The sequence below is a fragment of the Carassius gibelio genome, chromosome A19, assembly GCF_023724105.1.
Source record: "Carassius gibelio isolate Cgi1373 ecotype wild population from Czech Republic chromosome A19, carGib1.2-hapl.c, whole genome shotgun sequence".
Lineage (NCBI taxonomy): Eukaryota > Metazoa > Chordata > Actinopteri > Cypriniformes > Cyprinidae > Carassius > Carassius gibelio.
In genome coordinates this window covers 28,450,648-28,464,621 of record NC_068389.1, presented here as the reverse complement: position 1 = coordinate 28,464,621, position 13,974 = coordinate 28,450,648, and the positions used below count along the sequence as shown (strand labels likewise).

The following is a 13,974-nucleotide window of genomic DNA, read 5'->3' as shown; positions in this document are numbered from 1 at the left end:
ATGACATATGAGCTGTTCTTATGGAAATGTTGCCATGTTATTACTCCATTTATTACACTTCGTTTTAATTATGGTTTATCATAAGAACTCATGAATAAGAAAAATTTAGACGTAGTGTATGGATTATTTTTTCAGAATGAGAAAAATATTTTATGAATATTTTATGCTCATATTTAAAAATAATATAGAATATCAGATCATACCGTCTTTTATAATAGTTTAGAATCATCTCTGAATAATATTTGGCTTTGAAAAACCTCATAATTAACAACGAAAAAAAAAAAACACGTTTCTTAGTTTGTGTATGTAAATTTGGATACCACTGTCTTGTCGATTAAATTGTGACATTCATGAACTCAATAAGCATGCATACTAGTTTAATATGTTGCACTTAGCTTTATGTACTTTCTTTTATTTTGTATTACGGAAAACAGTCAATTTAAAAAATCTTGTTGTAATTCATAAAATTCGTATTGAATTATAATTCATATAATTTAAGAAACACGCAACTTATCATAATTAATTCTAATTTTCACTGTTTAATTTCCCCATGAAGGGATGCACCGGTCCCGGAAGTACTGCAATACCGGATCAATGCGTGGAGTGGACGGAGCAAGCCCCTATTCCATCTCCAGTATCCAAAAATCAATTTAATATATGGTCCCCGGATAGAGGACGTATCAGATATTAAACTGATAAGAACAGATACTACACTTGATCTTAGCCAAAAGGCCGAGAAGCGATACCCACAAACTGTCAGCGCTGAGGGACTGATTCGACGCGCTACACATTTGAAAGACGGTGAGACGCGAACTAGCGCCCGATAAACACTTCAGACTACAAACACACTAGGAGACTGACGCACACACACACACACACACTCACAAACTCACACACTCAAAACTCTCTCACGACGAGCTGAAAACCTCATCAAGTCACACGGATTCTTCTACTTCCGGTACGCTGCGTTCCCATCGTCCAATCAAACACGAGGACGGAGTTAGTGGACCATAAAACAAGTTGAATTCTCTTAATAGTTTGTTTATCATAAAACAAGAGATTGAAGTCTATCTACTCTAGTTCAGACAGCATGATATATCAAATAACAATAATAAAAAAAAAGCTTATCAAATGCTTTCATTCACTTGATGAGTTGTATGAGTAAGAAAGAAAGATGGTTCACTCAGACTTTGCATTGACTATGTTCACTTAATAAGAAGACAGTTGCAGACTGACATCCTTTGCCTCATATACAAGACATTACAGATACTTTTCCATCCTTGACCAAGGGAAGGCATACCACCAAGGGTTTATGGCTGAGGGCTTTCATTACGCCATGGGGGTTATACGAGTGGTTCAGGATTCCTTTTGGGCTGACCAATGCACCTGCTGTATTTCAAGAGAAGGAAAAGGAGAACTGGAAAGAACATCTAGAGGACCGTTAAGAAAACAGCTAACTCTTGTCTTCCCGACTGCCTGGGACCTGTAACACACGCATAAATTACGTTATTATATATCACACTGGAAAAATGAACCAGGATACAAAACAAGAGACCAGAGTCGATGGCAGTTTTTAAATATTATATTAATCTTTATTTGAGTTTTGACAAAATACCCAGAAGCTCCAACCTTTACAAAAATATGTCTTCTACAAATTCTTTTCACGGGAGCGAGCGAATTAAACACAGTGTAGAGTATCTGATAACAGCGACACGTTATGCTGTGTTCACACCAAACGCGAATAGAGCGTCAAATTCGCGTCTACCGCGCCTAGTTTGCCGCTTGACCATTTTGAGATCATTCGCTTCATTCGCGCGTGAAATTAACTTCACAACAGACGCGAATTCGCGTCATGGGGGGGCTTCTGCCAGCTGAGTTCACGCAGCATTTTCAACCGCCATTTTTATTCGGATAATTTTCAAAATATTACTGTTATTGTGTCATGAAATGTAGTTTTAAAAGTATTTCAGACGAGAATGTAGTTGTTTTAAACTCAAATATGCGGTTTATTTATAATGACAGCGTCTATTTAAAAAAATGTGTTTCGCCGATCTCTGAGATGAGCTCCATGCGATCAGCGGGAGCTCCGTCATCATGTATACGCCGAGAGCAGCCTCACCTCGGATAGATCTTCTGACATTTGCCGCTGGCTCTGATGTCTCTTTAGTGGTTCAAGATAAAATATAATTCGTTTGGGGTAAAATGAAACGTTTCTTATCTTTGGCCTTTATTCAATTTTTCTATTAATATGTATATATATAGATAGATAGATAGATAGATAGATAGGTCCTTTTTATTGCTGTTTATTTTGTCATTTAGCTCCGGTTGACTGCTCACTGACAACATCAGTCGTTCCTCCTTGTTGAATGAGTGGAGAAGGGTATTCCTGCACAACCGGAGGCTGCAGGAACATACTGTTGAATGAGTGACTCCTAGCAGGCTCCTGATTGGTTAACGCGGCGCGAATTGACGCCAAAGTTCAAATTTTTCAACTCGGGCGGCAGACGCGAATTCGCGTCAAACGCTAAATGCACAAAAAGCACCATTCGCGCTTAACGCGCGTTTCGCGCGAAGCGCCCTATTCGCGCGTCAATTCGCGTCATTCGCGTGAACTAGACGCGCGAATGAGGCGAATTCGCGTCTTCCGCACCGCGCTTAACGCCCCATTCGCGCCGCGAGACCTCCAGACACGCGTAAACGCGCCTTTGCATTGACTTAACATTGAAATCATTCGCGCCAGACGCTCTATTCGCGTTTGGTGTGAACACAGCATTACAGCCCGAACAAAGCCTTAATGCTGTGTTCACACCAAACGCGAATAGAGCGTCAAATTCGCGTCTACCGCGTCTAGTTTGCCGCTTGACCATTTTGAGATCATTCGCTTCATTCGCGCGAGTAATTCGCTTCATTCGCGCGTGGAATTAACTTCACAACAGACGCGAATTGGCGTCATGGGGGGGCTTCTGCCAGCTGAGTTCACGCAGCATTTTCAACCGCCATTTTTATTCGGATAATTTTCAAAATATTACTGTTACTGTGTCATGAAATGTAGTTTTAAAAGTATTTCAGGCGAGAATGTAGTTGTTTTAAACTCAAATATGCGGTTTATTTATAATGACAGCGTCTATTTAAAAAAATGTGTTTCGCCGATCTCGGAGATGAGCTCCAGCGGGAGCTCCGTCATCATGTATCCGCCGAGAGCAGCCTCGGCTCGGCTAGACCTTCTGACATTTGCCGCTGACTCTGATGTCTCATTAGTGGTTCAAGATAAAATATAATTCGTTTGGGGTAAAATGAAACGTTTCTTATCAATTGGCCTTTATTCAATTTATCTATTAATATGTTTTTTATATACATATATGTCCTTTTTATTCCTGTCTCTATAGAAATATGAACTTTTGTCATATAGCTCCGGTTGACTGCTCACTGACAACATCAGTCGTTCCCTCCTTGTTGAATGAGTGGAGAAGGGTATTCCTGCACAACCGGAGGCTGCAGGAACATACTGTTGAGTGACTCCTAGCAGGCTCCTGATTGGTTAACGCGGCGCGAATTGACGCCAAAGTTCAAATTTTTCAACTCGGGCGGCAGACACGAATTCGCGTCAAACGCTAAATGCACAAAAAGCACCTTCGCGCGAAACGCCCTATTCGCGTCATTCGCGCGAACTAGACGCGCGAATGAGGCGAATTCGCGTCTTCCGCGCCGCGTTTAACGCCCCATTCGCGCCGCGAGACCTCCAGACGCGCGTAAACGCGCCTTTGCATTGACTTAACATTGAAATCATTCGCGCCAGACGCTCTATTCGCGTTTGGTGTGAACACAGCATAACGAGCTTCGTTATGCTGTGTTCACACCAAACGCGAATAGAGCGTCAAATTCGCGTCTACCGCGTCTAGTTTGCCGCTTGACCATTTTGAGATCATTCGCTTCATTCGCGCGAGTAATTCGCTTCATTCGCGCGTGGAATTAACTTCACAACAGACGCGAATTCGCGTCATGGGGGGGCTTCTGCCAGCTGAGTTCACGCAGCATTTCAACCGCCATTTTTATTCGGATAATTTTCAAAATATTACTGTTACTGTGTCATGAAATGTAGTTTTAAAAGTATTTCAGGCGAGAATGTAGTTGTTTTAAACTCAGATATGCGGTTTATTTATAATGACAGCGTCTATTTAAAAAAATGTGTTTCGCCGATCTCGGAGATGAGCTCCATGCGACCAGCGGGAGCTCCGTCTTCATGTATCCGCCGAGAGCAGCCTCGGCTCGGCTAGACCTTCTGACATTTGCCGCTGGCTCTGATGTCTCTTTAGTGGTTCAAGATAAAATATAATTCGTTTGGGGTAAAATGAAACGTTTCTTATCAATTGGCCTTTATTCAATTTATCTATTAATATGTTTTTTATATACATATATGTCCTTTTTATTCCTGTCTCTATAGAAATATGAACTTTTGTCATATAGCTCCGGTTGACTGCTCACTGACAACATCAGTCGTTCCTCCTTGTTGAATGAGTGGAGAAGGGTATTCCTGCACAACCGGAGGCTGCAGGAACATTCTGTTGAATGAGTGACTCCTAGCAGGCTCCTGATTGGTTAACGCGGCGCGAATTGACGCCAAAGTTCAAATTTTTCAACTCGGGCGGCAGACGCGAATTCGCGTCAAACGCTAAATGCACAAAAAGCACCTTCGCGCTTAACGCGCGTTTCGCGCGAAACGCCCTATTCGCGTCTTCCGCGCCGCGCTTAACGCCCCATTCGCGCCGCGAGACCTCCAGACGCGCGTAAACGCGCCTTTGCATTGACTTAACATTGAAATCATTCGCGCCAGACGCTCTATTCGCGTTTGGTGTGAACACAGCATTAGTGTTTGTGACGAGTACAGCCTCGCTCGTGTCGTCCGATAGCAGCCGTCCTGGTCCAAACTCTCTCAACACGTCTCCATTAAATTAATCAACTTAAATTAGCATTCCACAAATATATAGTAACGTGATTGTTTTACAACAAATGAAGTAGAACTAATGTACAGACGTTGAAGCCGTTTCAAGTGCTGCCAACGAAAGCTTGATTATAAGATGATTCACACACACACACACACACACACACACACACAAAAGACAGAAAACAAACATGGTTTTGGTCCGGTCCGTGTATCATCCGATCATTCAACGGACCTATACACCAAGTAATATGTACTTTTTACATTTTAACCAACATTTAAACCTGATCTAAAAAAGAACTTTGTTGACAAAAACATCTCTCATATCTTATATAAATTAAAGTATTTTTATTGGGGTAATTGCAGAAATCAATCCTTGTTCGTTTTTTTATTTTTTAAAGCAGTAAACGTTTTAAATAATTACTGCTCATCTGTCGCTTTAATGTACGTCCCCTTGGAATAATAAGGTTCTATCTGCGTTCTGAGTAGTTTTGAGATATTGAGCTTTAAAGTTTTTGTGTTCCATAGACTTCTGTAGATAGAATCTTTTTGTTTTTTCAATAAAAAATCCCAAAATGTACACAACTTAAAACATCACATAATGTAAATAAATTGTCACAGAATAAGAATATGTGAATAACTCAATTTTGACAAAAATGTCAGATAGAACCTTATAATTCTATCCTAATAATATTAATCATTGTTATCGTGTGTATAATGATTAACATCCACAGCTTGTTTTGTGGCACTAAAGGTTTTATCCCGTTCAGTCCAAATAAAGATCATATTCACCATCATTACAAGAAATGAATGAGATGTGGTTCAGATTTAATTTAATAGCCTTCTATACATAGCCGTCTATCAGACTAACAATTAACAACATTAACAACCATGAAGAACTTCTGTTTGGGGACGATTAGTTAATTTATATCTTACGTGATTACGTCATGTGTGAATGCAAGCTAGTGGAAAACAAGCATTTGTGGTCAATAAGCATATAGACGTTAAATTTTATCCTCGAGGGCTCTCCGAAGACGCATTCAATTTGTGATTTGAAATCTCATCTTCCGGATCCAGATCCATTTACTTCAAATAAAACTTGATTATCCGACGATCTACTTCATAATATTAACAAAGTTCAAATGTTAAACTTAAAACTTATAACATTCAAACCTATTACTGAAGAAATACACGGATTGTATTTAAGTATTACTATATATCTCTGCCTAGTAAATACATTCGTCTTCTTGTCATCTATTGTTTATACACATTATGAGGGAGAGCGCGAACGCAGTCCCCACTAGCAGAAATTATGCAGTTGAGATTCTCACATGTGGAGAATTCATAAAGGTCAGAGAGCCGAAGTGCAATGGCTGATCCTCACTCTAGGTGATCCACCTGCTTGATCATGGAGTCACCCCTGCCAGGTAAGTATGAGTTCTACACGGATCCGATCAGATACTCACTCCGCTCCACACCGATCACGTCGACGGTGAATAAACACACACCGGCGCGCTTTACACAAACAACACATGCTCAGTTTATTACGACCCTCCTTTACTTGAAAAAAAGCGCGGTAACAATTTGAGCTTTATGAAAAACTCAAATACACTTCGCGCCTCACACAAACGGAATACAATTTGAGCTTTATCAAAAACACAAAAACACACACGTAATACGTCACGTCTATTATATTTAATCTCACGTCCATTATGGGAGCAACACAAAGCTCCGATAACATTTTTTTACTTGCACGTAAAATATAACGCGGATAACATTAAATGCATGTTTTTCAGCAGATCAGAATGATTAATAATCGCGCCTTTCTGTTGCACTGTCGGTCTCGATTATCCGCCATGTTTGTAGTTTTTAACACTTTTAATTCTTGTTTGTAGTTTTAATCGAAGTTGTTGTGGACAGTATTATCCATTCGATTGCGCGAATCTGCGAGCGTTGTTATTGTTAAACGAATCAAGGAAGTGTAAGAACAATGTGTATTTTAAAGCAAAAACTAGCTTATAACTGCAGTCCGACAAACAAAAACACATTTAAATATTCAAATCTTACATGTTTACTATGATCCTTCTGTTCTCAATATGTGTCAATATAACAATATAACGCTTCATATTAAACTCTATTTTACTGTGTTTCAGTAGAGACAAATTTGGGGAGATGAAAAATATTACAAAACTTTCTGAAAATACAATATTAGAAATAACTCCAATTACTAGAAATGTAATGTACAATTTGCATGCATACAAACTTTGTAGAAAAATTAAATTCGAGAGGTTTCCAACCATGCATACTTATTAACATAAGGCTTTTATACTAGAGGTACTGTGCTAACAAAGTTTTTGGCCCATTTTGCGGTGCTATTTCTCGGCCCACAATGATGATGCATTAAATTGGACAAAAGGTCTTTATACTGAAGGTACGGTCCTAACAGAATCCAAATTTTGAGCATTTTTAACTTTACCAGTGTGTTTAATTGGCCTTTGAATTAAACATAAGGAACAATGCAAATTGAGCAATATTGCACCATCAGCCCAATTCATGGTGGTGTTTCTCGGCCAGTGTACATGATACTTTAAAATTTAAATGTATATCTTTATACTAGAGGTACTGCTTAAACAAAATCCAAATCTAAAGCACTTTTTAACTTTCCAATTCTTTTTAACCGGTCTTTGAACTTGGCATGGAGGACAATGCACACAATCATATTTTGCCATAAACCCATTTGCGGTGCTGTTTCTTGGCCCCTGATGATTCTTTAAAACAGACATAACACCTTTACACTAGAGGTACTGCTCTAAGAAAATACAGCACTTTTAAAAATTTCCAATTTCTTGTAATTGGCTTTTAAAATTGGCATAATCTTCCTGAGAACCAGATTTTCTTTTTTTCTTTTTTTTTTTTGTAAACTTTCTTTATGTCATTATTTTGATAGGAGCATAAGAATTCTGATTTTTTTAAACTAAATATTTTAATCATTTTATATCATGTCCTTTGTAGAGTACTCCAGGACTATGTTTTTAAAAATAAGTAAAAATAAATAAATAAATAATAATAATAATAAATAAAAAAGACATGAAAAGGAATATATGGGCAAAAAACATTGTATTTTTTCCCCATCCCCTTTTTAGGTTTCAGGCTAATTTTTAGACAAAATTTGTACAAAGATGATTCTCGGCTATGAAAGACATAACAAAATAATCTGATATACTACTATAATGTATGGAAAATGTGTAAAATGTCTATAAGCAGTAGACATTTGATAATTTGTAGACATTTGTGACCCTGGAGCCAAAACCAGTCTCAAATCGCTGGGGTTTGTTTTTAGCAATAGCAATAAATACATTCTATGGGTCAAAATGATCAATTAACTTTTCTTTTTTTTAAGCAATTATCAATCGGATATTGTGTAAAGATCATGTTCCATGAATATATTTTATAAATTTCCTACTTTAAATATATCAAAACTTAATGTTTGATTAGTAATATGCATTGCTAAGAACTTTATTTGAACAACTTTAAAGATGATTTTCTCAATATTTGGATTTTTTGCAAATGAATATAAAATATGTTAAAAACCACATATTATACAGAGACTTCAAAATTAGTGGTATTTTATTAAATTTAACGTATTATACTTTCAATAAAACGTTTGCAACAAGTTTCTAAAAGCGGTTTTATTCCTGTTTTGGTCTTGTTTCGGTTTTATTTTTAGTTTTTGTCATATTCATACAGCGTTTGTTATTCACAGAGCTTCAAAGCAGTTCATTATGTAATAAACATTTGGTTCCATTGATTCAAAGCTAAGAAAAAAAATCTGATTTGCTTTGGTTCACTAACAATTTTCTGAACACACATCTCATCAAAAGCTGAATGTTCCCAAAACTACACTGTCATATTAAAAATGTTTTTAACAAATTTCCTTACCTGGATGAGGATGCACCGCTCCCAGAAGTACTGCAACACCAGGTCGATGCATGGAGCTGATGGAGCAAGCAAAAATCAATTTAAATATCATAATACCCAGATGACATCCTGGATGCGATTCAAATTTTTCCTTTTTCTTTGGAGTGTAACAAGCTCTTGGTGCATGAAGAAGATCCGTAAAGCTGCAAAGAATAAAATCTCAAATCAAAAGAGATATTCTTCATCAAAGTAAATAAAAAGCCACACCCCTAAACACCTCGTTTAAACACGCCCCCACATGTCTACATCACTATGTGGGGGAAGATTTATATAACGCCGCCCAAATGTTCTCACAAAGAAAGTTGGAGTGAGATCAGTAACAGAAAAGCAACGCACACCGGAGAAGACAAAAGCTGGAACAAATCCAGCATTAAGATGATTTTAACTCAAACACATAGAGTCTATAATCCATAATAACACTTCCTCCAGTGAAAAAGTGTTCTGGTCTGAATCAGGAGAGAAATCTGCACAGATCAAGCAGCGTTTAAACAGATCTAAACTAATCTGTGAGGGACAACAGCAGATGCACTTTTTCACTGGAGGAAGTGTTATTATGGATTATGGTAAATTTAATTTATTTATTTAACCAGATTAAAAAACTAATTCAGATTAAAATCTCTTTTACCAGAGACACTTGGCTATGAAAGCAGCAAAAAGTAACAAATATTCAAGTTTACATCCAAAACATGAATCAAATATCACAACAATTAAAAACTAATAATAATAAAAACATCATAATTTAGAAGCCCCTTCTGACCAATGACTAAAATGAAGCTCTCGATGAAGTGCTATTTGACTCAAATCCAGGGGCATTTTTACCCTTGTTATGTCATTTTAAGGTCTAACCTTTGTCATCTTTTACATCAAATACATACATTTATATAAACTTAATTTTTTTATTTTATTAAATTTGAATAATAAGACACAATTAGGTATAATAATAACCAATCAACTGAAATCAGTATCAACAAAATTAATCTTTGCTCTCCAGCGGAGCACATAAGAACAAAAGTGGCATGTTAGGAACATTAACACTGTTTAAGATCACAATGCAAACATCTATATGCAATGTTTTGAGATTAATGTTTCAAATATAAAGTTTTGAATATAGAAATATTACATGATACTGTAGAAAGGAAACAAGGGAAACTCCTACAAATGCAAGTGTATTAAGATCAGCTTTACTGTGTGTCTTTAGTAAAAGCTGACAGGAGTTTAAGCCCAGAAGAGAACAAACACCTTCTCCTTGGTCTCTGATGATGAATGATTGACAGAACAAATCAAATTAGCACTAGAACTAATTTACATATTGTTAGCCGTAATTAACAACTCCGAAAATTATACAGGGTTTCTAATCAGAATTTGATTTTTTGATACGAAACCGGGTTTAATTTTCAGACATGTCTTCCGCAGGACAAACAGCTGCCAATCAGGCAATATTATAAATCAATTTACCTATGACATATGAGCTGTTCTTATGGAAATGTTGCCATGTTATTACTCCATTTATTACACTTCGTTTTTAGTTATGGTTTATCATAAGAACTCATGAATATGAAAAATTAAAAAAAACTCATGAAAAATTAGACGTAGTGTATGGATTATTTGTTCAGAATTAGAAAAACATTTAATGAATATTTTGTGTTCATATTTAAAAATAATATAGAATATCAGATCATACCGTCTTTTATTATAATTGAGAATCATCTCAGAATAATATTTCGCTTTGAATAACCTCATAATTAACAACGAAAAAACACACGTTTCTTAGTTTGTGTATGTAAATTTGGATACCACTGTCTTGTCGATTAAATTGTGACATTCATGAACTCAATAAGAATGTTTATGTTGCAATTATCGTTATGAACTTATCTTTTTTTTATATTGCGGAAATAGTCAATTAGAAAAATAAACATTGTACTAGCATGGAAATATCAATGAAATAAAAAAATTTTCAACATAAGAAACGCAGAACGAATTTCACAAGATTTATTCTAATTTTGACTTGCTAATTTCCCCAGGTGGGGATGCACCGGTCCCGGAAGTACTGCAATACCGGGTCAATGCGTGGAGTGGATGGAGCAAGCCCCTATTCCATCTCCAGTATCCAAAAATCAATTTAATATATGGTCCCCGGATAGGGGACGTATCAGATATTAAACTGATAAGAACAGATTTTTTCTTTCGAAAAAGTTTTATTGTCACCATTTACATTTTTTCTATTTGCATTTTTTCTTTTTCACACAACATTTTCTTTTTAATCACACATTAAAACAAGCAATATAATATATAATAAATACACATGGTAAAATGAAAGAAACAATCATTTTTTAAAAAGCATTTGATTAAAACCACAGTGTTTTGCTTGTTTTTAAAAGTCCATTATTGAGGTGTGTTTAAAAGGTGCGGTCAGTTCCAAAAGTAAAATACAAATTTTAAAAAAAGCAAACAAGCCTCGTATATATATATATATATATATATATATATATATATGTTAATAAAACCTCTTTCATAATAAAACAATAAAAAACACCAATTAAAAATCATCTATTGTGCAAGACCGGGGGTGAGTCCTTATCAAGTGGGTCATCACCCCACTCTCACCTAAAATGTCACCTAAAATGGTGACATCTTCACTCTCTAAAAGGTATTTCTTTAAAAACTTTTTTATAAAACTGTACTCTTTGGGCAAGTTAAAAGACACTGGGGTTTTCAAGTCCACTGGTAAAATTTTCAGTGTTCGTAGGTAAGACCCCATCCAAAATCGCGCCATTGCAGCCGTCTTGTTTTCTTTGGATGGGGTCGTGGCATAACTAATGTGCAGGGCGGTGAAGCGGCTGCCTAAAAACAGGTGGGGGTCTGGGAGGCCTTTTCCACCGTTCTCCGGCCTTTTCTTGATGGTCTCCCTCTTCAGGCGCTCCCACTTGGACCCCCACAGGAAGTAAAACACCGCCCTCTCCAGTTTCCCCAGGAACCACCGAGGGGGGCTAAAAACAGAACAGACAAGTAAAATCAGAGGTAAAATCACAGATTTAAAAATTAAAACCTTGCCTTCCATCGTCATCTGTCTTAGTCCCCAAAACCCCAGTCTTTTCCTAACTTTCCCTAACAAGTCAGTCCAGTTTTCCCGTCCACCCCCATCTTTATCAAATTTAACGCCTAAAATCTTAAAATCGTTGTCTTTAAAAACCAAATCAAGTCCTCCTGTGTCCACGTCTCCCCACGGCCCGAAGAGCTGGGCCTCGGACTTGTTTCTATTGAGTTTGGCGCCCGAGGCCCGACCGTACCAGTCAGTCAAGTCCAGTGCTCTTCGTATTGATAAAACGTCTGTGGCTAAAAGAGTTACGTCGTCCATATATAAAACACAGGTCGCCGTCAGTCCCCCCGTCCCAGGAACGTCCAGTCCTTTGATCCATTTGTCCCTTCTCAAGATCTGTGCCAGTGGCTCGATGCAAGCCACATACAGAAGAGGAGATAAAGGACATCCCTGACGGACACCACTGTGTATGTTCACAGCTTTGGAAAGATGCCCATTTATTAGAATTTTGCTGACTATTCCCTTGTACAGCAGTCCCACCCAGGCTATAAACCTCTTTGGAAACCCCATTTTCTCCAGAACCTGGAAGAGGTACTGGTGCGAGACTCGATCAAATGCTTTTTCAAAATCTAAATTTAGGACTACTAGCCGAATATTTCTGTCTCTCGCGTAACAGATGGCGTCTCTAATCAGCACTAGGTTGTCTGTTATCTTTCTTCCGGGCACAGAACAAGCTTGATCCGGGTGAATCACGTCCTCTAAAACAGTTGACATGCGTGTTGCTAAAACTTTGCTAAAAAGTTTATAATCGAAATTTAAAAGTGTTATGGGTCTCCAGTTTTTTAAGTCAGTCCGGTCACCTTTTTTGTGAAGTAAAGAAACTATCCCTATTCTAAAACTGTCTGGAAGTCTGTCGAGGGTCTCAAACTCTTTAAAAACTGTCAAAAGCTCTTGTTCTAAAATGTCCCAAAATGTTAGATAAAACTCCAGGGGAAGTCCATCCACTCCTGGGGACTTCCCCTTTTTAAAACCTCCAAGAGCTTTTTGGGTTTCTAAAATGTTCAAATCTTGGGCTAAAATCTCATTTTGACAGTCGACCCTTTTTTCAACAAAATTTAAAACTTCTTTTACGGTGTCTGAGTGTACCTTTTTAAAACTATATAAAGCCCCATAAAATTTTTCCACATCCTCTAAAATCTCTTTTGTTGTGTTAACCTCCCTATCCCCTGTTTTAACCCTGGTTAACCCCCCACCCCTTGTTATTATTTTCTTAAAAAAATATCTGGTACACTTTTCCCCTTCTTCAATTTCTCTCTCTTTGCTTCTTAAAAGGACCCCTTTACTTTCTATATTGGCTAAAACTGACATTTCCTTTTTTACATCCTGGATTTCATTGTTAAAATCAAAACCATTATTTAAAAGATTAAAATACCTTTGTAGTCTTTTTTGCAACCCCAACATGCATTTCTTTTCCCTACTCTTCTTTTCTTTCCCTATCTTTCTAAAAAACTGTCTCGTCCGGTCCTTTACCATCTCCCACCACTGTGCACGTGTATCATAAAAGTCTTGGAGGGTCTGCCATTGGCTGAACTGTTCCCTATATTCTAAAATTACATTCTTGTCTTCCAACAGGGAACAGTTCAGCTTCCACAGCCCTCCCCCTACCGTCACACCCATGGGCAGTGAAAGGGTGCAAGACAGCATCATGTGATCAGAGAAAAAAAGGGGGGTTAATGTAGCATCGGTTGGCGGGCAGTCCCTTGTAAACACGTAGTCGATTCGAGAGGCTTTGGTACCATCACCACTGAACCAGGTGAAGCCCTCCTCTCTTTGATGCAAAATTTTAAAACAGTCGACTAAATTAAAATCTCTGACTAAACCCTGCAATAAAACCGACGTTTTGTCCACTCTGAAATCCTCCCCTACCCTTTTCCTGTCTGTTTTAGATAAAACACAATTAAAATCCCCTGCTACCATTAGGGGAGCCCTACCTAGCATGTGGGGTTGCAAGTCTTCTAAA

General features: G+C 37.5%; 1 protein-coding gene, 2 non-coding genes and 1 pseudogene across 3 annotated transcripts in view; 1 reads left to right on the top strand and 3 right to left on the bottom strand.

Annotated features, from left to right (window-relative positions):
* The window catches only part of LOC127935227 (glutathione S-transferase A), a 232,949-nt gene that overhangs the window by 202,731 nt on the left and 16,244 nt on the right, over window positions 1–13,974 (top strand). The gene's annotated exons all lie outside the window — the stretch shown is intronic.
* On the bottom strand, window positions 554–744 carry LOC127936286 (U2 spliceosomal RNA). Its single transcript, XR_008148249.1, has one exon. It is a non-coding gene; the product is annotated as a U2 spliceosomal RNA (small nuclear RNA).
* Window positions 6,214–6,374, bottom strand: LOC127936280 (U1 spliceosomal RNA). Its single transcript, XR_008148244.1, has one exon. It is a non-coding gene; the product is annotated as a U1 spliceosomal RNA (small nuclear RNA).
* On the bottom strand, window positions 10,940–11,114 carry LOC127936296 (uncharacterized; annotated as a pseudogene).